The 25,994-nt window shown below is 39.7% G+C and overlaps 1 protein-coding gene across 1 annotated transcript in view; it reads right to left on the bottom strand.

Annotated features, from left to right (window-relative positions):
• LOC107086615 (beta-1,3-galactosyltransferase 1-like) overlaps positions 1–25,994 on the bottom strand; it is a 225,550-nt gene that overhangs the window by 19,606 nt on the left and 179,950 nt on the right. The gene's annotated exons all lie outside the window — the stretch shown is intronic.

Below are 25,994 nucleotides of genomic sequence, written 5' to 3'. Positions count from 1 at the left end.
ATATATATATATAGCTCTTCTGTATGTATGTATATATATATATATATAACTGTAACTGGAGTTTGTAATCAAAGTAAGTTCCCTGGGATTTCTCTGGGATTATTAAAGTATTTCTGATTCTGATCTGCTCTGTCCTCACTGTAAGAAAGGAACAACAAAAAATAGGAACTGGGACTTAAAAGATAACTTTAATTGTGATGAAAGCATAAAGCTTGTATGTTTAGTTTACTGCAGCCATCCATCTAACTACAGCAGGTTCGAGCAGTGATAGTAATGGTAATCGGCGACTCGTTAAATCTGGAAACCAGCTATAAAATCTGTTCTGAGGTGCCATGTAAACGGTTTCCCTGACAACCATAGCTAAGACGAGCCTTTTACTGAAAACAGCAGCCTCAGCTTGACAACTAGTTGACTTTTAGGTAGGATTTTTCCAAACACATATTTAATTTTTAATGTTTAACCTTTACTGAACACATGAGTGTATTGGATAAAAATAAAAAATAATTGAATAGCTACTATCAACCCCCCCCTGATTCCTTTCTATAGAGCAGGTTTAATTGAAATGCATGTAATCCAGCCAGGGAGTGCAGCCTGTAACCCAAACTCAGCCCCTTATCTGCCACCCCACATGTGAATGCCTAACAGACTGTTTGTTATGTCCACAGGTAAAGACAGAGAGAGAAAAAGCAGCAGTCTGTGTTTTTGATCCTCTGTTTCCCCAATCTTTAAAATTTAAAGCTGTTTCTGTCAGCTTCGAAACTTCGATAAAAAAGGAATTAATGGGAGAGAAATTTAAAAGCAGCAGCCAAATTGGTTTGCATCCCACCTAATAAGGAAGAGGCACAATTAAAACGTCAGGGCTGGACAGCTCCCAGTGCGGCCGCATCTCTGCTTCTGTTGCCTGAATAATAAAACCAGTCCATGATTGTTGAAGAGCAGCACAAGCAACCTTATAATCAGTATTACAGGCCACGGGCTGGACACTCTGGGCTCAGCACCATGCCTCTGAATGCAAAGGAGCTTAGGAGGGACAGAGGAAATGGGATATCAATAGCAGCCAACAGATTTGGCTGTGGTACAGAAGCTTCGTGCGCCGTCCCCCACTTCAGTGCCGACTTGAGCCCAAACTGGGCCGGGCGCCTCGCTCTGCAGCCAAGCAGGGAAAGTTCTCAAAGGACTGATGTAAGTCGGAAGGACATGATGACTGAAACTTCTTCAAAGACGGTTAACATGGTTTTCTAAATTCTAACAGGCCTCCGAGGGTTTGTCTGAACTGCAGTAAACAGACCAAGTAGCACAGCAGATCAGGGAGATTAGATACGACTGGAAAACAAGGATGCATGATATCACCACCTTTAAACTTCGGCCATTCCACCAATATGGCTCACTGATTAAAAAAGGTGCAAGGATCATGACTGCAGCATCACATGCAACCACCTGTTGCCCAAATGAAAATGTCAGCTATTTGCAATGACTGCACAGTGTCTGTGATTTAACGTAGAATGCTCCAAACTTAATTAACTATCACAACAGTCCCTATCCCATCCATAACAATGAATCTATGGTGGCCAGGAAGGGTCAGAAAGCTGTCACTGGCCATGAAACTTAATCTCACTATAAGTCTCTTCTCCAAGCCTTGGATGAACCAAAGAAATGCAGCTTTTCCTACCTGAAGGTAAAAAGCATAAATCTGGAGCAGAATCAGCCATTTTATTTATGGAGGATATGGAACAAAGGAGTTTAAAGATGAACTAAGTTACAGCCTTGGATGAAAAGTTGTTGAAGGCTGCACAAGCATAGTTGGTTCCTGTCTTTGGTGTAAAATCCAACTAAAGTATTCTGCAGTTTATGGTTTTAAGGTGGAAAATGCAGTTAAGTTAAAGGCTGAACTTTGAGGACAGGAGCTTTGGTGCCTGAACAGGGAGATGAGTATTTTGTTGAGGCTTTTCCCACAGAAGCAGGACCTCTGCCCTGAATGCTAATCCAGCCCCTTTATAAATTGTACATCTCAGCTTGATTTATGTCGGTGATGCATTTAACTGTCTGACCGAGTGACATTGCAGTTATGCAGCAGGTACGCTCAGCCCTGCAGCGGGGGACAATGCTCCAAGATGACACATGAATTATGTTAATCTCACTGAGGCGTACAGAAAGTTAAACAGTATGCTGCACGGAAACAAGCCCAGACAATTCTGTTAGAGTAAAAGCCTGATTTGGATGAGGGAGGTGGGAATAAACCTCCACGATCCGGCTGTGGGAGTCAGGATTGATCAAATGGCTGGAGACACAGGAGGGCCAGAGCTGGATAGGGAAAGACACGTCGCTTTTTAAAACCTCTGCATTACCCATGACAACGTTTTGCTGAGCAATCCTCTTCTACAGCCTTCAACACATCCGGATCCTCATAGATTTAAACTGCTTCGCTGATCACTGCCAGCTTTGTTTTTGCAAAGTCAGCAATCTGCAGTGGACTGATTCACTGTCATGCTCCAAAGGACGCAGGAGGACATTGAAAGCTGCTGCTACCTCATGTTCTGATGTATGGTGTCTGAGTCCATTCCTCCCAATGCTTGCTTAGTCCCTGCAGGGTTAAAGTGTTTGTCTCTATGCCCTGCAGTCAATGGGTGAGGGGTAGAAGACCATGCTAAGGTGTGTTATCAGTCTGTAATTTTTTTTTAACAGGATGACTACACTGCAAAAACGGTTAAAAGCATCTGTAAAAATGTATTAAAATAAGTGTAATTAAGGCCAATTTATGCTTCTGACGTATAGCCTCTGCAACCGTCAAATCTGTCTCTGTGCGACCACGCCCCCCATGCAGAGGTTCTGCATCCGCCGTTGCGCATCTCAAAAAAATCCTGACTACACGTCGGACGGTCGCAAACCCACGCAGACCTCAAGCGGAAGTTCGCAGACAAAAAGCAGCTGTGATTGGTCCTTGGTATACTCTGTGTGGTCGTCCTTGATTCAGTGCGGGCGCGCCATTTAAAAAAAAAACCAAGGACCAACTACAATGGACAACTACGACGAAAGGTTAATCTGTCTTTTTGCCAACTCCATTAACAGAACCTGTTCCTCTTCGATGTCTAGCAACTCTAGATCCATCTCTTTGACCGTGATATTTTGCAGATGCGCCATTGTTGTTTTGGAAGATGAACACTCCCGCCGGCGCCACCGAAGTTCTCGTGAGCATCTGCCGAAGTTCTTGCGAATTCTCGAATAGGCTCTCCCTTGCGCTTTGGTGGGAAACTGCTGTGCGTCCCTACAAATTCCAGACCGACGTTGCAAAGCATACCAGCAAAACTGGTTCACGACCAGACCCAAACGACATTTGATGTGTGCGGTTGCAGAATATAATCTGCCCTTTACTCTTAACTCAAGTAGGTAAAAAAGATGATCTGCCAGTGGAATCAGTGTATTTTCTACCCTTAGAATAAGATATTATTCACTTGAAATAAGAGACACAGTTGTATTTCTTATTTTAAACGTAAATTATCTTCTAAATTTTATTCTTAAAATTAAAAAAATAACTTGCTTAATGTTAAACAAAAGTACAGCAGGAGTAAAGTAAAATCTGGCATGGGGCGCTAGGGCACCACCCAAACGACCCAATGACCCTGATTAAGACATAAAAATACAAGAAAATAAAAATGTATAATTAAATTTTAAATCAAAATTTTTTAGATTTCAAAATATATGAATATATATTTTTTAGATGAGCTAGATAAATATCTGATCTTTAATGAATAGTAAACCATCCTTCCATTTTTCGGCCGATTGGTGACGGATTTCTGTCCTGGGGCTCAAAAATCTTTGCCCATAGACTCTCGTTAAAAGGTGTACATGCGCAGCAGCTTCTCTGCAAAATGAAGGTATAGGAGAGCTCGGGGCGCAGCTGTGGTGCGCTCCGAGGTGACAGGAAGTGTATGACGATTTGCTGGTGATTGACAGGTCGAGTCTCGGGAGTTGGAGACGCATTGGAGAGAGATGTCTCAAGAACCGTCCTTTCCCAGGACCTGGTTTAGCAAGAAGGCTTGGCTAACTGCACGGAGCGAGGCTAAAGCTTTATTCTACTTTCCTGGCCTCCTTTTTCAAACATCAGGATCTGACCGAGCATGAATAAAGACAGGTAGGACTAATTTAAAGCACTTTTTAGAAAAGGCAAAGAAAAAACATTCTGGGATCACATAGAAAATAATATAATATAGTGCACTTTTTCTAGATGTTTGTTAATTTGCATAGTTGCTCTTAAATAGTATAGTTTTTTTAAAATAGTTTTTAGATATAGAAATATATAAAGCTGACTAATAGCTTCTCCATTATTAAACTGGTACATTATTTTTTTTTAGATTTGTGACACAATATGGGCCATGCAAAACACAGATTTATGTACATTGTTGGCATTCATTTTGAATTTATAGCCTCTCTGGAGAAAAAAAAAATACAGCCGCTACTGCTGACACTCCAAATAAAACCTCCTTCAACCCTCGGAAAGAAAGCTGCACATTAGACTGCAGTCTGATGTAATATCACAGTCTTTAAGAACATGATTGACATCTGCCAAAAACAAAAGTGTGAAGGAAAAACTGGTTAATCGTGACTGAATTCACCAGCAGCAGGTGGTGCTTTTCCATCGGCTTTTTCTAAAACGCATTTTATGGAGTTGCGTCAGAAAAACTTGAAGGAAACGGCAAAGTTTGAATCAAGTCCAGTCAAATTTTCTGGTGTTTTTTGCGAAAAAGGATTAATGCACTAAACGGAAGATGGGAATACTTCTTTTGAATCAGCTCTCACATAGTGAAGGTTTACCTCATACGACTAATCGGCTGTTTCTTATGTTGCCGTCTTCCCAGATGTTGCCATTTTTTTGCAAAAACAAGGCTGGAAGCAACATCGCCATTACTAGCTGAGAGGTTAACGGAAGAACAACTTCCCCAATAGCAAAACAATCATTAATACTTTCATAAAACATCCATCACTGATCTGTGGTCAGTATTAGCCTCTATTTCCTGTTTATTACAGCCATATGTTGCAACGTAATGTAAACAGTGATGTATGACAACATTAGCCTTTGAACCACACATTTTTACTTTTAAAAGTTCACTTAAAATCCACATTCCAGTTGGATGGAAACACAGCTAGGTACACATGGTGGTGGCTTCGTTATGCTGCGGGATAGGGCAGCTGCTTAGATTGAACAGGGGAATAGACGGAGGCTGAAAAAAGACCCAACTTTCAGGGAAAAAAAACATGAAATAAGCAGAAAACTAAGGAATAGTTCAATTTGGAGGGCATTTATCTGTCAGAGTGGCCTAGTTAAAGTCCAAACTTAAAGGTAATTGATAGTCTAATTTGATTGGGTGTGAGTTGGATGTTAAAAGCCAAGACATGCTGAGTGTTTAAAGACAGAACTGTGTTAAAGAGGTTGAACACACATGCATGCCACACTTTTCAGATTTTAAAAAGTGAGGCCCTCAAATCACAACAAAGCATTAAAATAAAGCTGCTTTATTTTAGGTTGTGAAAGGGAATCTATGGATTTCTTTTGTGGCATTTGATGCAGGACTTTATCGTCAAAGGGTTCATATTCTGCTCACTGCTGTAAATCTTTCTATCCCAGACTAAAGATCCATTGAAGTTTATACTGAAGTTATTGATTCAAGGCAAAGTTCAAAGCTAACCTCCACCTTGGAAAGAGTTTATTTTCAGTCATATCAGGCAATCTGCAGATCACAAAGCTCAACGCTCCTTTCTTTTGGGGCTGAAAAAGCAAATCTGAGAATGCAATCGATGCATCGGCCTGCAGAGGAATGCACACAGCAGCCTCTTAGATGTGTCCCTTTGGTCAACTTTTACCTTTTAAACTCTCCCCTTCTGTAAAAACCTGGAACATCCTCAAAGGGCTCTCTGCTTTCCCTCGGTTGTTTCCTTCCATCAGTAAAGCAATAAATTGGCGTTTCGTATTATTGCACCGGTGTGACATCCTGGAGGAAACGTTTTATTAAAACATTCAGAAAGTAATAATAGTGTGACAGACAGCTCTAAATGATCCACGGGAGAGAGAGACGTGTTCACATCATCACTAATGTCTCCATTCTGAGACCACCTCTCGGTACGGCAGCCGTTTCAGTTAGCACGAAACCGCTACCCCTCCATCGGCCAGTAAGCGAGCTGAACCGCATTCCAATTATTCATGCATAGCGTTTCACTCTGATAAATGAGGAAACCGTCAATTGGAGGAAAAACAAAGTGCCACTTCACCTGATGATGGATCGGAGAGAAAATTTGAATAAGTGATGTTCCATTTTGGGCGCAAATTGGCAATTTAGGCACTTGGTTGATAAAATTAGATCGCTTCTAAGTACACCCTGTTCTCTACGGAAAGAATAATGAACGGTGATTTGAGTTGGAGATTTTTTCCCAAAAAGAGAACAGGAGATGGAGTGCAGTGCTTCACCTAAAACAGATTCAGAGTTCCTGGATGTTTTCATGTCATACAGACAAAAATAATAAAAAAAAGAAATCCATCCTTTCTCAGCACATTTTAAGGTATTAGTGTGAAAGTTGAAAATAAATCCATGGATGGATGGAGTATAATAATAAAATGGATATGGTTCTCCATTCTGATTCATTAAAAGGAAGGATCATAAAAGTTAACATAATAATAATTTCGCGCCCTAACCAGAGTTCTGTCTGCGAAATAGTCTGAACTTTTCAATGAGATTTAATTCCTTAAACATCTAAATTTCTTTGAATTTTCCTATAAATTATCAGTTATTTTCAACCAGTATATAAATATCAAACCTTTGAGCTCAAACATAATCTTATGAATATTCCTTTTACATGGAGCTTTCTGAAACCTCACCAAGACACATTCACACATACCCAGTTTCTGATTCTTCAGGTAATTATGTCGTATAAGACAAATTTAATTAACCTGATTCTGAGTCCGTCATTAGGCTAAATGTTCAACCTATTCTCATTATGAGTGCGTATGAAATCGTACGAAAAGTTATGCACCGTAATTTCGTACGTTTTGGACATTTTTTTCGTCGTATGCGCATCTGACGCACCATTCACGAATATAGAATATAAATTACAATTAGCCCTAACCCTAAGATATAAAACAGCAAGCAACGTAGTTAGAGACATGAATAAGTGATGATTGCACTGTTTTTCCCAGTTTTACGTCCGTCCGCGGATCTGCTTTTTTTTTTCTATATGCCTGCGCATGCGCACTGATGTGGTTTTTTGAGGAAAAACGTCAAAAACGTACGAAATAGTGTCCATAACTTTTCGTACGATTTCATACGAACTGATAATGAGAATATGTTGAAATGTTCGAGCTGGAGGAAAAAGTAGCGCAGCAGGAAGTATCTCAATTCCACTCAACTAGATATGGAAGTAGAGATGTTTTACTTCTGAGTAACAATAGGTGCAGGTTTTGTCCTGCATCTTTCATTTTACCTTATAAAATGATTCCAAATTAATTAAAATAGAAAACTGACAAAGTAACGCTTAAAATTATTTATACATTTGTCAGATGGAAATCAAAATTCTTAAACTAGGAAACACGACGGGTATATTTTAAAGGTTTACTGGAGGATGTTCTTTTTCCGGGTGGATCATCAAAATAAGTGGTCCTTCTAACTGTCAATCATTCTGATGAAATGCTAACGTAAGGCTGTCCTACGTGCTCGTCCCAATTTTCATAGGTATAGTGGAGCAGCAAATCCTGCTGTTGAAACAAAGCTATTCCGACCCAATCCTTACCAGAAGCACGATCTGTACCATCAGCTAATTTGTGCATATGCAAGAAGAAATTCATCCAGGTCGCAGTAAATAATGTAATTAGGGTATTAAAAGTAGTAATTTTTATCATTAAATCAATAAATAATGTTGCACTGCATCTCTAAAAATATATATACTTATGACTTTTATGAGATAATTTAATGCTTTTTACAATTTTTCCATTAAACTGCTCGTCATCATCAGATAGGCTAAGATTAGTCCTGCAAAATACGATTAAACCATTTTATTTGCATTTTGGTTGTTTTACTTCTTTGGATTACACACTATATGCTATAATGTTAGCATGAAAGGTAAAAAGGAAATTAAAAAAACTTAGCTCCCGGATGTAGCCTAGGTTCCTATTTCCAGTGCAGATCGGGAACAGACGAGTGGTAAAACAGAAAGCATTTTTAGGCATTTATTTTCTCAGGAAATACATTATTAACATTTAACACATTATAGTTTAGTACGCTTACTACTTTTAGGGAGGGGAAAACGTTATTTAGATATTTTTTTACATGGCAAATGAGCTGATTGTACGGATCGTGCTACCGGTACTGATCCGGTAGTGACAAAAGCTACGTGCATCTACAAGCCGATTTACTAGAATCTTGTGCATGTGCAAAACAAAGGAGTTCTTCATCTTTTTCTGGTTCTGCTGGAGGTTTCTTCCTGTTAAAATGGAGTTTTTCCTCTCCACTGTCGCTCCAAGCATGCTTAGTGTGAGGGATTGCATTTGAGTCAATGCAATCAACTGGTTTTCCTTGGATAGAAAACTTTGAGTCAGTTTGACTGTATGATCTAGTGAACTGTAATGTGCCTTGAAATGACATGTGGTGAATTGGCGCTATAGAAACTGAATTGAACTGAATTCCAGATTGACCAGTACAACCAGCGGAGTACCAACATGTGGTTTTTGGAGTGTAACAACATACATCATGAGCTGTGAACTTTTAAACCCTGCGGTTTCATCGTACAATTTGAGCTGTAGCTGAGAACAACGATTTAAAATATCGTACAGTGTATACCCGGCTTAAGAGGTGCAACTGAACAACAAATAAGAAATTATCTCTGGTTTAGCAGAGGCTGGGATCTTAAACTGCTGCGAATCTCGCCAAGAAAGACCTTGAATGGTAACAGCATAGAGGCTCAGGAAGATATAAACCAATTAAAAACATTAGGAGCTGGATCAGGTGTGATGATGCAGCATCCTGAGCCTCAAGTAGCACAGAGAGGAAATAAACCGAGCACTGGAGGTTTGATAAACCTGCTGCAGTTACAGGTAACTCTAGAGGTTTAGTCTTAAATGGAGAAACTGAGAAAAATACTATAATAAAATTATAACTTTGGAGTTTTTTTTACTTGCACTTAAAATGTTTAAAATTATTAAAATGATGTTATATCTAATACTGTTTGACATGTAGGCTATTATTAATGAATATTATCAATTGTGTTGATGAACACACCTGATAATACTCATTAATGAATTGCTTATTATTTTGTGGTATTGTCATTTTTCTGATTTTGTCATCAATTTAATATTTTTTTTATTTAAGATTAAAAACAATACAAATAAAACAAACATTTTGTTATTTATGTAGAACATTTTCTTTATATTCTCCTTTTTTCCCCCCTCTTTTCTTTTTACATAACAGCCTACCTGTAATGTTGTGTTTAATAGAGGTTCTCCTGTTATGAAAAACATTGACGTTGAAGTGACGGCCGAGTGGCATTATGTTTAGAAATGAAAACAATGACCTTGATGGTTTTTTTGAAATGATCCAGATGCCAGCCCTGTTTGAGGCTCCGAGTCATTTTAGAAAATAGATGCTGGTAATATTTTTTTTCCTTTGTCATTTAAAATATGTTTACACAAACACAGAAGGTCATTTCTGCCCTTTTCTTCTCTGCCTGCATTTGTTCACATAGCGGTTTTCTATCACACTTTTCCTTTGGTTCCCTTTGACAAGAAGCCAGAAACAATTATTGAGTTTCTTTGGACGGATAAAGAGACATGGCTATGTCTTTACCCCACAGGTTGCTGTGCACTGCTGGTCAGCTGGCTCAAAGACGGCCACTAAATGCTACTTTCACAAGAATAAACAGACTTATCTTAACAGTTACAGAACTCTTTAAATAACCCTAGTGTCTGGGCAGTAAAAAGCAGTTTAACATATATAAAAAAAATAAAAAATTAGACTCCTAGTATTACCATTTAAATGCAGATCCAATTAGATGAACTTTTGTGCCGTTACTAACGCCCACAAACTCTAGAGAAAACTATACTGCAGAGGAAGGATGACTTTCAGCAGAAAACAGGAAGGATGAATCCATCATCGAGAAATTGCTGCATTTCATCAAACCAGAGCAACTTAACATTTAAGAAATGTTTTATTTAGCAGCCATTTGTTAGACCGAGTTGAGCTTTGGCTGTAATTCAGGAAGAAGCAGACACCCAATGGACCCGGAGTGTTTAATGCGGGTTTGAACATGGGTGCTAAAAGATGTTTTAAATATTTACTCCCCTTAAGCTTTACCTCATTTGTCATGTTACACTCACAGACTCGCATCTATCTGAATGGGCTTTTATTTAACAGATCAACACAAAGTAATGCACAGAGGGGAGAGGAGGGAAACAGGTGCATGGCTTTCAATTATAAGGAAATATGGGAAGTATTTATGGGGAATAACATCTTAAAGCCCCTCATAGGAGTATTTACCCCCAAACTTGAAATTTAAATGTGTTTTTTATTAAATTCCATGTCTCTATCTATGCATCCATCCATCTGTCTAAATGTTAAAGTCAAATATGAGGATGGATATGAATTGGCGTAGGTGGAGATGACTTATAGGGTGACGCTGCTGCAGTTTTGGCCCATTCTTCATACTCTTTTCATCTCAGCCAGCCACACCTTTCTTATACATGCCAGTACTTTGAGAGGTAGTACCCTGCCTCTTATTTTGTTCTAGTTTTCTCTTTGTTTAGGCAGAAAGTTAAGTTATTTTTTTTATTCAGTTTATTTATTTCAAGAAGTTTAATTCATTTAAGACGAGGATTTCCATTTGTTTGTCATTTTGTAATAAATGTCACCCTGAAGTCATCACTTACTGCACAGCTAAACATGGTGTTGGCAGCATCATGCTCTGGAGAGATGGATGGTTCTAAAAACAGGAAGTTAAAGAGTAAATATCCTAGTCTGTCTGTGGTTTAAGACTGAGTTCTACCTTCCAGCAGGACAATAATTTAAATAGCTGAAAGGTTGAAGGTCTTCAGATCCACCACAGACATTAAAATAAGAAAAATAAACATTAATGTTAAAGTGCTTAAAAATAGGGTAGTAGCACTTCAAAACTGACAAAAGCAAATACTTTTGTTGTTGATGCGTTTTGTAATATAATTACACTAATTGTTTATGGATTTGCAGAAGCGTTTGTGTTCTCAACCAAATGGTTTGACCTGTGGGTCAGAAACTGACACGTTTGGGGAACTTTTGAGCTAAAGTAAACTGATAAAGCCACACTCTGCTGGCTGAAGGTGAAACGTGCTGGAATGGCCTAGTCAAAGTCAGGATATTAATCCCATTGGCAATCTGTGTTTAGAGATCAATGTTAGCAAGTAGAACTTATCAAATACAGCAGAGGTGTACGTCATGGATTTGATGTTTACTTATCAGTAGGTGAGTTTTAGAAGCACATTTAGAAGAATCCCATCAGAAAAGCTTGATGGAAACTTTTTGCAAGAAATGGCTGATGCACAAAATGGGAGATCTGAGATGGAAACTCTTTTTTGATTCGCTTCTAAACTTTTACCTCACATGACTGATCAGCTGTTTCTGATGTCGCCTTTCTCCCAGATGTTCCTATCATAAAGTTAGACGAGGCTGAAAGCAGCATCACCATTTCTAGCTGACGGGTTAATGCAAGAATAATTTCCCTGATGGCATCACATTCATTAAAACTTTCCTCTGTGGTCAGTGCTTGATTGCAGCCTCTGCGTCCTGTTTATTACAGCCATGCATGACGACCTAATGTGGACGATGACATATGATGACATTACGCGTTGTTTGGTTAGCTTACTTTAAACCAAACGGAAACACAGCAAATCTGAATTTCATTTTTTTCCAAACTTTTAAAAGTTTCCTTAATATTTCCATTTTCCATGGAAACCCGACTGAAGAAGTAAAGAATAAACATTCAAATATGCAAAGCTCTCTTAAGGAGTTTTTGCTCAAAGAGTCAATTTTACCTCCAGGTTTGGAGGAAACGGAACATGAAAACTGTGGCGGATGATGCAGACAGGGTGGGCCTACATGCAACCCAGACATCCTCCATCAGAGCTCACAGTACCAGCCCTCCCCCTTGTGAGTGGATCACCAGTTTCTAGCATTAACAATAGCAGTTAATGCGGCATGGGAGCATCTTCAGAACCTGAGCCACCCAGGGGTGTACTCTCTCTCACCTTAATGCAAATTCCCTTTTGTCTGCACACATAGTTGATTATTAAGTGTAATTGGATCCATTGGCTTATATTGATTCATTTCTGGACAACAGAAAATGTTTTTTTCACACTTATTCACACTAATATAATTCTGACAACATCTGGGGAGAGCAGTTGGGGGTGGAAGATAAGCACTGCTGCAAACATTGATGCAAAACATGTGCACCACTGCAATCTGCACTCTGAATACCACCGCTGAGCTTCACCCAGCCTCTCAAAGTGTGGCGGGGGGGGGGGGCAGGAGTTATCAGCGAACACCATCTCAGTGCTGGCAGACAGGTAAAGCATGAAACAGGCTGAAAACATCCCCATTATACAGCAGGGTGCAGACAACTGCACCTGTCGAGATAACACACAGCACTCAGGGCTAAAATGGTGGTGCAGGGAGAGAACACACACCATGCAGTGGCAGGGATGACGCAGGATTTCATCCAGCTTGTCCTCACTTGCAGATGTAGTTTTGTGTTTAAAAAAAAAAGGGAATGGCGGGCACAGGGGTCCCCCTGCTCACACCTGCCTGGTGCCTTGACTTTGAGCTGACAGGGCTGCTCTTTGTGGCTCTGTTGTGACTGAAAAGGTGAGCGGATGCTGGATGGAGGCTCGGGTGGTAATTACCCCATCTCCTATCTTGTGCAGCACACACTTGCTGAAGAACACACTGGTGTCTCTGCTGATGGCAGAGAAGGTTGAGGACAAGCAGCTTCAGCCCTTCGTCCTGTAAATAACATCCATGAACCGCAGGGCTCTGGGAACAACACTCATCCTGCACAGCGTCTCCAGAGCTCAGGTCTGTAATGACGGCTGAACCCTGAAAAGACATGCGGTTGTTTAAAAAAACATCTTTCACCACATCTCCTAATATTTTATTTGTTTTTTTTTAATGATTTTTAATAGTGAAAAAAGGAAACTGATGAGATTAGGGATGAAAAAATTAATCGGATGAATCGATTATTTCAATAATCAATCATTAACTGGAGTGTAGAGATTCTAAAACATGTCTTTAGTCGACAGAGCGACCCATTTAAAGCTGTAATTATATGATTATTTGTAGAAAAGAAAAAAAAATTGCAATTAAAAAAAAAAAGCTATTTTTTTGTCTGTCAAAAAGTTTTAGTTTCACCTGGTTTCTTTTTGTGAAAAAAAAAAAACTTTAAGTAACCTTTTGCTATCAGATTATTAATCAACGGAAATAATCAACAGATTAATCGATTTGCAGAATAATCTTTAGTTGCAATCCTAGATGAGATGCTTTACAACCTTTTTCTCAAACCTTTTTTCTCTTAAAAGTGTGGAGGGCCCTTTAATTCAATGCTCCGTAGAATAGGTCTGGAAGTCTCTGTTTTTGGCAGCTGTGCACATCTTTTTAAAAATACTTAAACATCGATTTATAGCACTAACTGAAATAAATATATTCACATATATATCCATCCATCCATCCATCTTCCTCCGCTTATCCGGGGTCGGGTCGCGGGGGCAGCAGCTTAAGATATATATGTTTTGGAAAAAAACATCTACTCTAAATAAGGTTAATTTAAACAGCTAAGTGGGGATTTCTACAAGCTAATAATATAAAAAAATAAATAATCCCACAAAGTGTTTCCTGTTTGCTTGCATACAACCTTAAATCCAAATAAACCATTTAGTTCATGGTTGTTGTTTTTTTAATTGGAGCCAGTAAAGTGTCCTACACCTCGCAAAATAGTTAATTTCTTCAGACTTTAAGGCGGCCCCAACCGTACGATGCACCCCCATAACGTGAGGAGGAAAAATATCCGACTTGGACTCAAGAAGTGTGCCTTATTGCTCTTATGAGTTACCATGGTAACCACAAACAAAAATTCATGAAATGTCAGATAGAATATGATTTAAATATATTGATAAAAGAAGAATGCAATTTAGAAAAATAGTTCAAATTAAAAAATAATTAATGGAAACCTTATGAGAAATGTCACCCTAACGTATAAAATATCCAAGAGATAAATTCTGACGTTGGTGCAGCTGAGAGGACAGCTGTGTGGCAGGAAGTAATAATGCAGCTGTTATAGAGGTAATATATAAACATTCAGACCGCCAGCTGAGTCTTCCTGTAACAGACCGGCTGTTTGTTAATCCTGCCGAATCTCCGTAAGGCCAGCCAGTGCATGGGTTGTTTGGAACCATAAGAGTACATCCTGAAAAAAACTGTAACTCAGGCTTTGCTTAAGGATGTAGATCTAAAGATAAGCTCCTGCAGAGCTTTTAAACTCCGTTAACTTTAAGTGTAAATTAGGACATGGTATAGTGTTCACAGGCTACTCAGAAGAAGATGAGGAATGAACATTCAGTGCTATAAAAGGGTTCAAGATCCATCTTCATCAATGGTAATAACAAAGGAGGCAGAGGTTACTAGAAATTAGCTCATCGTGGGGGTTCGGTCCTTCCCAGAAACTGAAGGGGAGGGCAAGGTTGGTGAACTAGCATAGAAGGACTATGGCCGTTGCTCAGTATGTGTACTTGTGCGTTCTCGTGTGCTCCTGAAACGTCATCAACCACTGTTCCAAATCACAAGAATACAAGACAGAGAAAGGACAAAGTCTCTGGATGTTGTTCTCGTTCCTTCCTTCCTTTACTGAGCGAGCGTCAGAGCAGACCTATGCATTCTCTATGCTTTGAGGACTGCTCTTACCTCTAGAAAAGACTCAACAAACTCCACTCCAGCTGAGTTTAAATGGTTTGAAAGTGTTTTTTTTATAGCCATTGATTATTTGACAGGTTCTCCTTATGCTAAATAAATATCCAGTATTGTCCTAATATTTTACTTGATTTGTGTTTTTGCAACCTTTTATTATTTGTAATGAATTAATTCCTGATTGTTTTATTTGTCTATGATCTTGATTTGATCATTTTAATGCATTTTTTCAGTGGTTTAAAGGTATAGAGGACAATCTTTTATTTCCGGGTGGATCATCAAAATAAGTGGTCCTCCTAATTGTCAATCATTCTGGTGAAATGTTTACGTAAGGCCGTCCTACATGCTGGTCGCAGTTAGCTATCTTTTTCTGCGCATTCGCACTTTCAGGCATATTATCTGTGGTGAGCTACGATTTTAGTCATTGATTTTTCACCCAAATTCTATGAAAGTGGCTGAGTGTCGTAAGAGCAAAAGTTACAACGAAGTATATGAGAAGAAAAGAAAGGCCTCAGAAGAGGCAGATATGTCCCAGAATGCTGTCATAGCGGCCCATGACAAAGATGGCGCAGGCAACGGGGTGAAAGAGTTGTTACGTGACCAATGGGGAGCAAAAAGTAGTGATCATCTGTCCGAACGGTAAATCAACTGAGTTCACTATAAAGTCTCCTCTCTAAATAAATGATTGAGGGATTTAGGGGTTAGGCTGGACGTTCGGACACAAACTTGTAGGAGCTATGAGAACAGCAACTTTTAAACAGTGTTTGAGGAGAAGTGGGCTCATGCGTGCTCTTACAAGCGTGGAGAGGGCGGGTCTTTTAAAAAAAATTTAGGAAAATCCTCCACAATACCTTTAATATCTGCACTTTTGAGTTACACCCTACTGAATATAAACTGCTCTATAAATTATCAGTCTTTCAACCAGTTATATTTTAATAATTTAGTTTTTTCAAGCTATTTGATTCGACTCACGTACTTAGATTCGGTTCCAGTGCAAACAATACTTCTAGAAAAGTTGTTTTTCCGCTGCCTGCTACTAATGCGAAGACCAAATGAATCCAAACTTTGGTCTGATGTGGATAAATTTAGCTAAAATAAAAAGCTGTTCAACAGGAATACTAACATGGCTGATAGAGGAGACACTACTCAACACAATGAAGCTGCTCACAAAGGGAGAGCTTTGACTGAAAGTCCTAAAGCCTTAGGCTACGTTTACACTGCAGTCTGAAGTGACCCAAATCTGGTTTGTTTTTGCCCATATGCGATCTGATCTTTTCATGGCAGTCTGAAAAACACAGATCCGATTTTTTCAATGCGACCCAGGCCACTTGGCTATGTGGTCCTGAATCCGATATGAATCTGATCTTTTCAAATGTGACCTGTGTCTGAACGGCCAGGTCGCATTCATCCGACCTGAACGCCATTAATACCCGACAAAGGTCACTATTCTGCGTCTTGCTATGAAGCGGCAAGAAAAACAACAACCATGGCGGATGATGATGCGGAGAGCAGTATTTATGTTTAACCATCCTGAAAAGATTGTGTTTTTATGGTTGGGAAAGATCGCTAGATGCGCCAGCACTACCATCCATGTTTACTTCCGTAAACACAGAGCATGCTGGCCTGTGTTGTCATTGCATCCTCTACGGCGCATGCGGAACACTTGCATTGTATAACTGCAGTTCACACAGGAGATCACATACAGGTCGCATATATTTGGAAATGTGAACGGCAATGCAAAAAAATTGGAATTAATCATCAAGGTCTGCAGTGTGAACGTAGCCTTAGAGAGACTGCCTGCTAACGCTAAGGTTAGTGATGGTGATATAATAAATGACGAATATTGCCTCCAATGATGATCAACCATTAGAGTCTCAGGGAGCCGAAACATCATGGACAAGCCCCTGAATGTCAAATACTTCTGACACACAAGGCTGATGTTTAGAAATCCCACCAATGACCAGAGCTTTGTCGGCTTGTTGTCACATTTAAAACAGTTTGGTACGAATACTTAACCTGCCTCCGCCAGATGGATTTGCTTCGCATATCCATCTGGAAACCTTCCGTTGAAGTAATTTTGGGGAGGGGCGAAAATACTGGTTAGCTGATTGGCCTATGTTGGTGATAGACGGGCCAAATAAAACCAATCAGATCAACGAAGCATATGACGTACTAACAGAGCGACGACGAAAACACAACCACGAGCCAGGCTACTCTTGCCGAAACCAGTCGGGAGAAGAGCAAAAACATCTTTTCCTCTGAGAAAAGCCTCCAGAGCAGTGTTTTGCTCTTCTTTCAGTGAAGAAATACCGATAAAACTTGCTCGATAGCCACGCTAACGCTAGTTTCATCGGCTGAAGCCGCCATGTTCTTTAGGCTAACCTGTCGCGCTTCTCGTTGCGTCACACCTCAACCCGCTTCAAAGCCAACGCTGGTTGGACGTTTGTTTGGTGAACGGCTCCAAATTTTCTTTAACGAAGTCTCCAGACTGATCAGGATGGTCTCACGAGGCTAACAAATACTAATTTCCGCTGTGAATTCTTTTAGCAGTGTAGCGAGACACCGCATACAAGTTTGTAAAGATTCAGATTTGTGCACATCTGTCCCCGCAGACGTCCTCAGACGTGTCCATGCCAGTATGAGGGAGTCTTAATGAGGAAATCAAAGATTAGGGTGATAGCAATAGTGGGAGGGTTTGATGGCTGTAATGCAAGTAAATATCAAAACTGATAAAGGTGATATTCTTTATTTTGAAAAACATACAAATACATACAAATTTGAGTTAAATGTAAGCTTTGAGGATTGGAAAAATTATTTCAATATTGTCAATGTGGGGAAAATGTGGTAGAAAAAGATCCATCTCTTTTTAATTCCCTTTGACGTATATTGATTTATAAGTGTTGAGTTTCATTCATTCGGGCCTCAGAGATGCAAGATTACAAAGTTTCTAAGAAAGAGGGGTTGTTTATCCTATTAGGGAGTGTTTAGGATAAAAATAATCGTTCTCATAACTAGCTAGACTGTTTCTCTGGGATTATTTCATAACGTTTTATTGTTTCTCTGTCTTTTATTGTTTTCTGTAACAATATGTGGAGACCTTCACAGCTTTTCTGCAGGCTGTAAATGAGTGAAACTGTCTAGCAAGAGCAGGGCTGGACATCATGTCATCAAGTGCATACTGAGCGAAATCTACTAATCTCCGTTTAATTAACTAAACTGCATAATTGAATACCTTTTTCATAATACACTATTTTACTTTGCTTCAGGTTTGCATCCAGTGAGCTTTTAAAGTCCCTAAATGATTAAGATAAGACTAATTATCATATGATGACTTTTTTATTTCTGTTAGGGATTTATTTACAACATTGAGTTAATTGGAAAAATACCTGTGATTAAAGACCTCAATTATAAGACATGATTTGTTCTGTTATCTAAAATTTGAAGCGTTTGGTAGTAGGAAATCTTTCTGTTGTCCTATAAATAAATTCTGTTCACAAAAGGTCCTTAGTGAAAGAGTTTTCAGTAAAAGAAATATATACACTGAAATAATATATTTTTAGGTAGTAAATATGCTTCCAATACATGAAATTCCTCTTGGTCCTTATTGCCCTATATAGAAATCCCAGAAGTCAAAAATAAACCAATCCCTCTTCATTATCGCACAGATCCAGCACAGAATGTAGCTGGTGAAATGAACGAGTGGCATGATAACCCTGTGTTTGGCTGACCACAGCTGCCTCGGGCTCTCTGACAACGCCGTTATCTCCAGCCGGCATGAGGACCGGTCAGAGGCCACGCTGCTCAGCCTGCCCCTGGTAAATAAATGATTTCATCCATCGGAGCTGCTCAGCTTCAGCTGCACGAAAACATTTTGAGTCAGCGTATGAGCGAGAATGATGAGCAGCAGAGGGCAGAGAAAAGTGCGGCCACTTTTAGCAGACTTTGCCTTTGACCTCAGATGCCTCACCCTTAGACAGCTGTAACAACCTCCTCTCCTTTGAGAAGGCGGCAAACAAGGTTTTGGAGTGCTTTGGTGGGAGTACTGGACCATTCTTCCAGTATTTGAGGAATTCAGACTGAGTGTGATGGTCTGACTTAAAGTATGTGAACGAGGGGTGAGAGCAAAGATAGTCATCCATGCATTTGCTTTCCTCTGCAAAGCATTCTAGTTGACGCAGTGTCACCGTGGTGCTGCAGCATGACCGACACCCCTGCATGCAGATTGCAGAATGCAGATTTTTGGCAAAATCATACAACCCTAGTACAGTATGGATTGCAGCACGGTGCACAACACGGCTAAGAGGAAATATAGTTGGTGTGAAGCCGTCCTAACTCAGCGTAACCCATCCACCAGCTATGTCAGCTTGTCAAATTTCTCCACAAAACTCCCTTAGCACATTGGTGCACAGTTCTGCTGGAACTGGAAGGTGTTCCCAAATACAGCATAAAACAGCTCAAAAGGCTGCAGTAATAGGAAAACCTCAACAAATATTAAAGGCCAAATCCAAACTTTTACAAAAAGAACCCAACAGCATGCTAAAACCCTCCAACAATTGTTTTGTTTTCATTAAAAATGTGAGCAAAACTATGTAGATGTTCTGCTAAATTCCTTAATGCAAAGTTTCACAATTGTGGTATTTCTATTAAATAACAAAATACAGTTAAAATTGCACTTGAATACGTTTGTTGAAGCAAAACAACACGGCAGCGGTGGACGTATACACACCAACACATGAGATTATCCATATTTCAGCCAGAGCTCTAGGGGGCGCCATCATCCTCCAACTACTTCAAGACTTCTTCGTGGTCTTTTAAAAGGCAGTCAAGTCCAGCCTCAGATCACATGACTTGTGTGATGCAGAAACAGTGGCCGTTTCTCAATATGCGTTCTTGAGCGTTCTCGTGTACTCGTGACACGTCATCAGCCTCGGCTCGAGCACAGTTCCAATTTCCGAGAACGACAGAGTGAGAACGCACCAAATCCCCAGATTTTGTTCTTGCCCCGCCCTCTCTACAGATTATGCATCACAGAAGATTTGTCCGTTCTTGAGATTGACAGCTATCCCAGCATGCACTGCGGCAGCAGCAGCTTTCAATGGAGCACGCCATTGAAAATTAAAAGTTCTCCTTCTGTTGTTCAATAAAAGTACGTTTTAAGATCATTTGAGACGAGAATATAATACTTAAACCGTCACTATATGGTCCATTTACCGATTTAATGGATAATAAAATATAAGATTTACGAAGTTGAGAGGACCGCGGCAACCAGCGGAGCTCCAAAGCTAACGACAGCCAGGGCTAACTGCAGCCCGTCTGCAGCAGCCCTCTCTCGGCAGAATTTATTATTATCTAGTGACTATTAATAACAGGAGGTGAAATGCAGCTCTAGACGAGCTGGGCATGTGGCGACGCCACAAGTGCACTTCTGTTCCAATTGACCCATATTTATGCTGCATGCTCCCGTTCTCACCAAGTCCAGACTTTGCTGTGTTCTCAACAACATACTTGGCGAGAACACGAGTCCGTACTCGCGTTCTAGTGAATTGAGAAACGGCCAGAGATTTCATTGCAGTTTTGCCAAATATAACCATAGCTGATGGATGATACGAAGACCCAACAAAGAGCAAAAACGTTTCATCAGAACGGCTAGAAAAGGTTCAGTTTAGGCAAATGGATGACATTTTTCCTCTGATCCAAGAGGCTTCTTCAGTTCTGGTGTGGTTTAGCAGTGGTGGGGAGCACTGAGATAAATATACTGTAGATGTAACAAAGAATTATGATATACAAAATTACGCTCTGATCCCTCCCCTTCACAGATATGTTTCATTAGAAAAAATTTTTTCTATGTTTCCATTTAGGAGATTTATTTTCCTAATTACAATTTGCACAATTTGATTGTTAATGGAAACAACTACTGAGACAACACTGTTCTCATGGCAACCAGCAAAACCAAGACTCATCCTTTGCTTTTCTAGAATGAAGTGGGAGTCGTCACTTTAGACAATCCATCTTCGCACCCCTAAAGTCCAGTGGTGGCATAATTTTAAGCCACTGCGTCCAACTATTGATGGAAGGCTTGGATGTAGCTGGTTGGACGGAAAAACAGATTACACAAAGCTGCTTGCACACTTTTTCCTAAAATAATCCGAAGCCAACTTCAAATGTTGACAAAATGCATAATATCCTAAAAACGACAATGAACGTAAAAAATGCTGCAACTAAGAAGCTAGGAATATTTCTCAGGCTATGAAATGAATGATATCTAAACAAGGTTAACCGGTGTGCACGCATTCGTGCTTGGTTGTACCTTGAGCTGCCCGTCTCTGGCTGTTTAATGAGACCTTTTCCAACATTCCAGCCTCCAGGCCAGACTTTGACACAGAGCCTGTTGTTACAAACAAGAAAAGGGGGTGGATAGAGGAGGAAGGCAAGTGCAAAAGAAATCTAGAGAGAATGATAGAGTGGGAGGACCAAAATGTCACACTGCAGAAATGGGGTGGGGTGGAGGGGACAGAGTAATGAGACAGCTCTGAACCTTCCAACTATGATTTTTACTATCCAATGACCCAAATGACCGTAATATATCTGAGCTGGCTCTAATGGCGTCGTTGATCAATACTGGCGTGTGATTTTTTCTGCCAAGTGCTGAGACATCAAGTCTTAGACCCTGTAAATAAAAACACCCATTAGATGACTTAACATCCCTTTAAAGTATTTCTCTAATTAGGATTAAAGAGACATGAACTGTAGGAAGGGGAATCAAATCAGTTCACAGGCAGTTTGATCTGCTTAAACGCTGAGTTTCCCTAATGACTGAAGTTCTGAGTGATTCTACTGTCCAACCATCTGGGAAGGGGGGGGGGCTTAACTCCTCTTTACTGAGAGAACAGCAGAGAAAAAAAAACCCTGCTTTCTTCTGGCAGAGTCCTCTGGCAAAAGCCGTATCTCGCAAATCTCCTTCACTAAAACACTTTTACAAGTTTCTCATCTTGCCTTACTTATCATTTTCTTGCAAAGAGGGTGATCCTTCTAAAGCAGTCTCAAGCGATAGGCCTTCAGGCTTCATGAAGTTCTTTGGCGTTTCTCGGTTTTAATTGATTTTTAGCTGAGCTGGGACTGATTTAATAGGCTCAGCGGTTGGATCACTCTGACTGTCAAACAGTCTAATATCAGGTCAGTTAAAGTAGGGTCAAAGAGGTCAAAGGTTCAACAGGGAGCCAAAGCATCCCTATCCATAGAAACACTCACCAGCTCCTCTATGAACACCCTAATATGGTGTTATGACAACGGAGGATAAATGTTCTTCTTTAAGATCTAGGTCAGCTTTACAAGTGGAATGAGTCCAAAAACATCTAAGGGAACCCTGAACTACAGTAGGACCATCCATAGGCGAGAGTTAGTAATACATATAGAATACTTACAGGTATCTAACCCTTTTGACATGTGGTAATAATGTGTTTTTAAAAACAGAAAATACATTTTATTGTAGTTTATCTTTCACCAGCTCAGCAATACACTGAACTAAAGTGATCCTTTGGTTGTTAAACAAATGATTTATACATTGTTACCATTAAAAAGACATCCTGAGCTATCTCTATAGTTTTGCTTCTATGGGGTTGGACTGCTGGAGGACATAGGGAGCACTTTTTTCTCACTCTGCTTCATTCTTGTCTATTCTTCCATTCTGCAGTATACTCTCTAATGTTATGCTCTCTGCTTTTTCTCATCATACTAGCTTCATCTGGTCTCCAACCAGAGAAATATCAACACCTCTGTTTATAGATGTTGGAGCTTGGCCTGTTTTTCAGTGCAGTCCTGTTTCGCTGACTGTGACTAACTGTGTGCTTTCTTTCATCCTCTGACATGGGAGCTGGCTTGGAGCTCGTCTGCCTGGCTGTGTGTTTCCTGGACGGGGCCGCCTGTGGAGCTGGTTTTATATCTCTGCTTCTTTCTGTACGTCTGCTTCTGTCTCCTTGAACCCCAGTCGGCCTCAGCAGATGGTTGTTCACACTAAGCCTGGTTCTAATGGAGCTTTCTTCCTGTTAAAGGAGAGTTTTATTCTCCACTGTCGCTACAAGCATGCTTGATGTGAGAGATTGCGTTTTGGTCAATGAGTCGATGCAATCAGTTGGTTTTTCTTAGATAGAAAACTTTGAACAGATCTGACTGGATGACCTGGCCTTGAGATGACGTGTGTTGTGAATTGGTCCTATATACATCAACTGAAATCTAGTGTTAACATTTGGTCAATCAGTCTCCGCATTTAGCGGAGTTTAAAAAAAATTGACTAAAATCAAGATTTGGTTCAACAAAAGTGGTTACCAGATACAAGTGGTTGTATTTATTATTACGAAAGTCAAGTGGAACATAGAGTGGAGTTATTGGGAAAAAAAAAGGCCGATAATGATATTGCTTCAACCATCTGTGCAAACAGGCCAGATTAGCATCATTTGGAGTCTGGGGCCTCACAAAATCAGTCCAAGGGGCTACATATGGCCCCCAGCCTAGACTTTAGATCCCCCTAATAATTCCAGTAGCCCTGTGATATTGGAGACACTGATACTGTAATGGTGATTATCAGTTGATATAATGTACAGGTCTACTGGGATCCATTCCAAAGCCTTAGATGAAGGGGAGCCATTTTTTTTTTAATATAGTACCATAGTTATTGCATCTCTGGCTGATTGTAGAGGGATTGCTGATGTACTGTGGGTTATAACTCCTCTCTCAGGGTGCCATCAGAAGAAGTTTCACCTCCAGGTGAAGAGAGACCTGAAGTTTACAGGTAGCTTAAACCAGGATGTAAATAAGCTTTTACACTAATCCGAACAAAGGACACTATCAGAGGAAACAAACTTGCGTCTGTTAAACCAGAAAGCTTTTGTGTGAAAGAGTCTTTTAACTGACACTCAAGAAATGCTTAAGCGAGGCTTCTGTTAGGATGTAACAGGGTTAAGATACCTGAAGAAGAGGGGCTCGGATGAAACCAAATGTAAAATACACTGTTAGATGTCGGGGCTGTTCTATGCGAGGTAGACGTCCAGTAGGACCAGAGCAGACCACAGATGTGGTCACTATATATAAATAAAGATTGACCAATAGCTAATCCCTCCCTCCGCTCAAAAGAGAACAAACCCAGATTAAATCCACTGAAACTAGTGGAAACCTTTCATCATTTCTCAGCGTCTAACCAGATAATTTGACTTCATTCTGAAAAACACTCATTAACATTATGTTCACAATGTAGCTTAGGTTCTGCAGCATTTGGCAGGCGACAGTGGGACTGACATCTGTTTAGTAGATCAGCGGCATTTGCCCAGCGTCTGATAAAACATCTGAGAGAAATATGTTCTGCAGTGTATCATCAGAGATGACAGGAAGTGATCCCACTCTGGTCTCATCATGCATGACAGCTGTAAGACAAGGGATCCATCTGAGTGATTAGCAGCGGTACAGACTGGCTGTCGTCTGCGACGGATCGATCTGGGTCGACCGACTCCATCATCTACCTCCCAACCCCTACCTTCTGTGGGATTGGGGCTCCAGTGAGAGATTTAGAGAGGAAATCCTCCCAGAAACACTGTATTTAAAACAATTACAACGTTCTGATCAAACGTGATAAAAAAAAAAAAAAGAAATCTTAAAAGAATCAATTTCTAAGGTGAAACAGGGTAGTGGCATCATAATGCTGAGAGTGCAGTCACACTGCACTACTTTCCATTACCATAAATGGAAAAAATACATAAATGTGTGTGGTTTTCACATGGAAAAAGTTAAAATAAACACCTAAATCGTGTTTATAGCCTTGCAGGTCACACAAGAGGTGCAACAGGTAACGTGGAAGCTCAACTGACAGCAATAAAACACAAAGACAGCAGAAGTTTGGCGTTATCTAACAGATGAGCTAAGGGAAAATAGTCCTTTTTTAAATATGATCACCACCCCGCAAAAACGATCTAGAAATGAGTAAAAATGTCTTAAAATTTGTGTATTTAGCATAATTCAAGCAAGTAAATAATAAGATTTGCCAATGAAATGAGTATTTTTACTCTTAAAATGAGATAATTAGATAATATCCACTTGGAATAAGACAACGCAATTGTTTTTTCTTATTTTAGATGTAAATTGCCTTATTCCATTGGCAAAGTGTATCACTTTACTGCTTAATTCAAGAAAGAAATGGTCTTTTTTAAAGAAAAATAAACTTACTTAGATTTCAATTTTTTGCAGCAGGGATACAAAATATTTAGGGCCGGGACTTTAACACGTTCATTTCGATTACTTCATTAGAAACCTTCATTAGAAACGCATTAATAAAATCAACACAATTGCATTTTCTCATATTCATATTAAAGTCCCAAGTGGGAACCTTTGTACTCGCTGTTTCTTGTCCACCCATAAATCTGACGCACAAGTGGCACCATAGGAGTTGGTCCACTGGGGATATTAACGCCTAAAATCCATCATGGCTCGATCTGAAAACATCCAATCGTTATGGACATCTACTGTAAGCTACAAAGTGCCTCAGTAGTAAATGTTTTAATTGCACTAAATGCTGCACATTGAATAGCAATTGTTAAGCAACGCTTTAAGCAGAGCTGAACTCTCATAGTTTTGTTTGTACACTGGAAAAAATCTAAATCTAGATAAGTCATTTTTTTCTTAATATAAGCCCATTTGTTCTTGAATTGAGAAGGAAAAAGAGACATTTTGCCAATGGAACAGGATGATTTACATTTAAAATTAGAAAAAAATGTTTTGCATTGTCTTATTTAAAGTGCATTTTATCTAAAACTCTTATTTTAAGAGTAAAAATACAAATTTCATTGGAAAATCTTCTCATTTACCTGCTCAAATTAAGGGTAAATACACTTGCGAGAGATATTTACTTCTCTAGATAGTTTTTCCAGTGTATTGGAAACAAAACTATCTCCTTTTTTATAGGAAATATTGTCCGTCTTGTTACTTTATATATTTTACACATAATGTCCATGTACTGTCCACACTCCTATAGAAGTAGTTTTTCAAATAAATTGA

Source organism: Cyprinodon variegatus, unplaced genomic scaffold (genome assembly GCF_000732505.1).
Source record: "Cyprinodon variegatus isolate N-32 unplaced genomic scaffold, C_variegatus-1.0 Scaffold9, whole genome shotgun sequence".
In the NCBI taxonomy this organism is placed as follows: Eukaryota; Metazoa; Chordata; class Actinopteri; order Cyprinodontiformes; family Cyprinodontidae; genus Cyprinodon; species Cyprinodon variegatus.
This window is presented reverse-complemented; position numbering and strand designations above follow the sequence as displayed.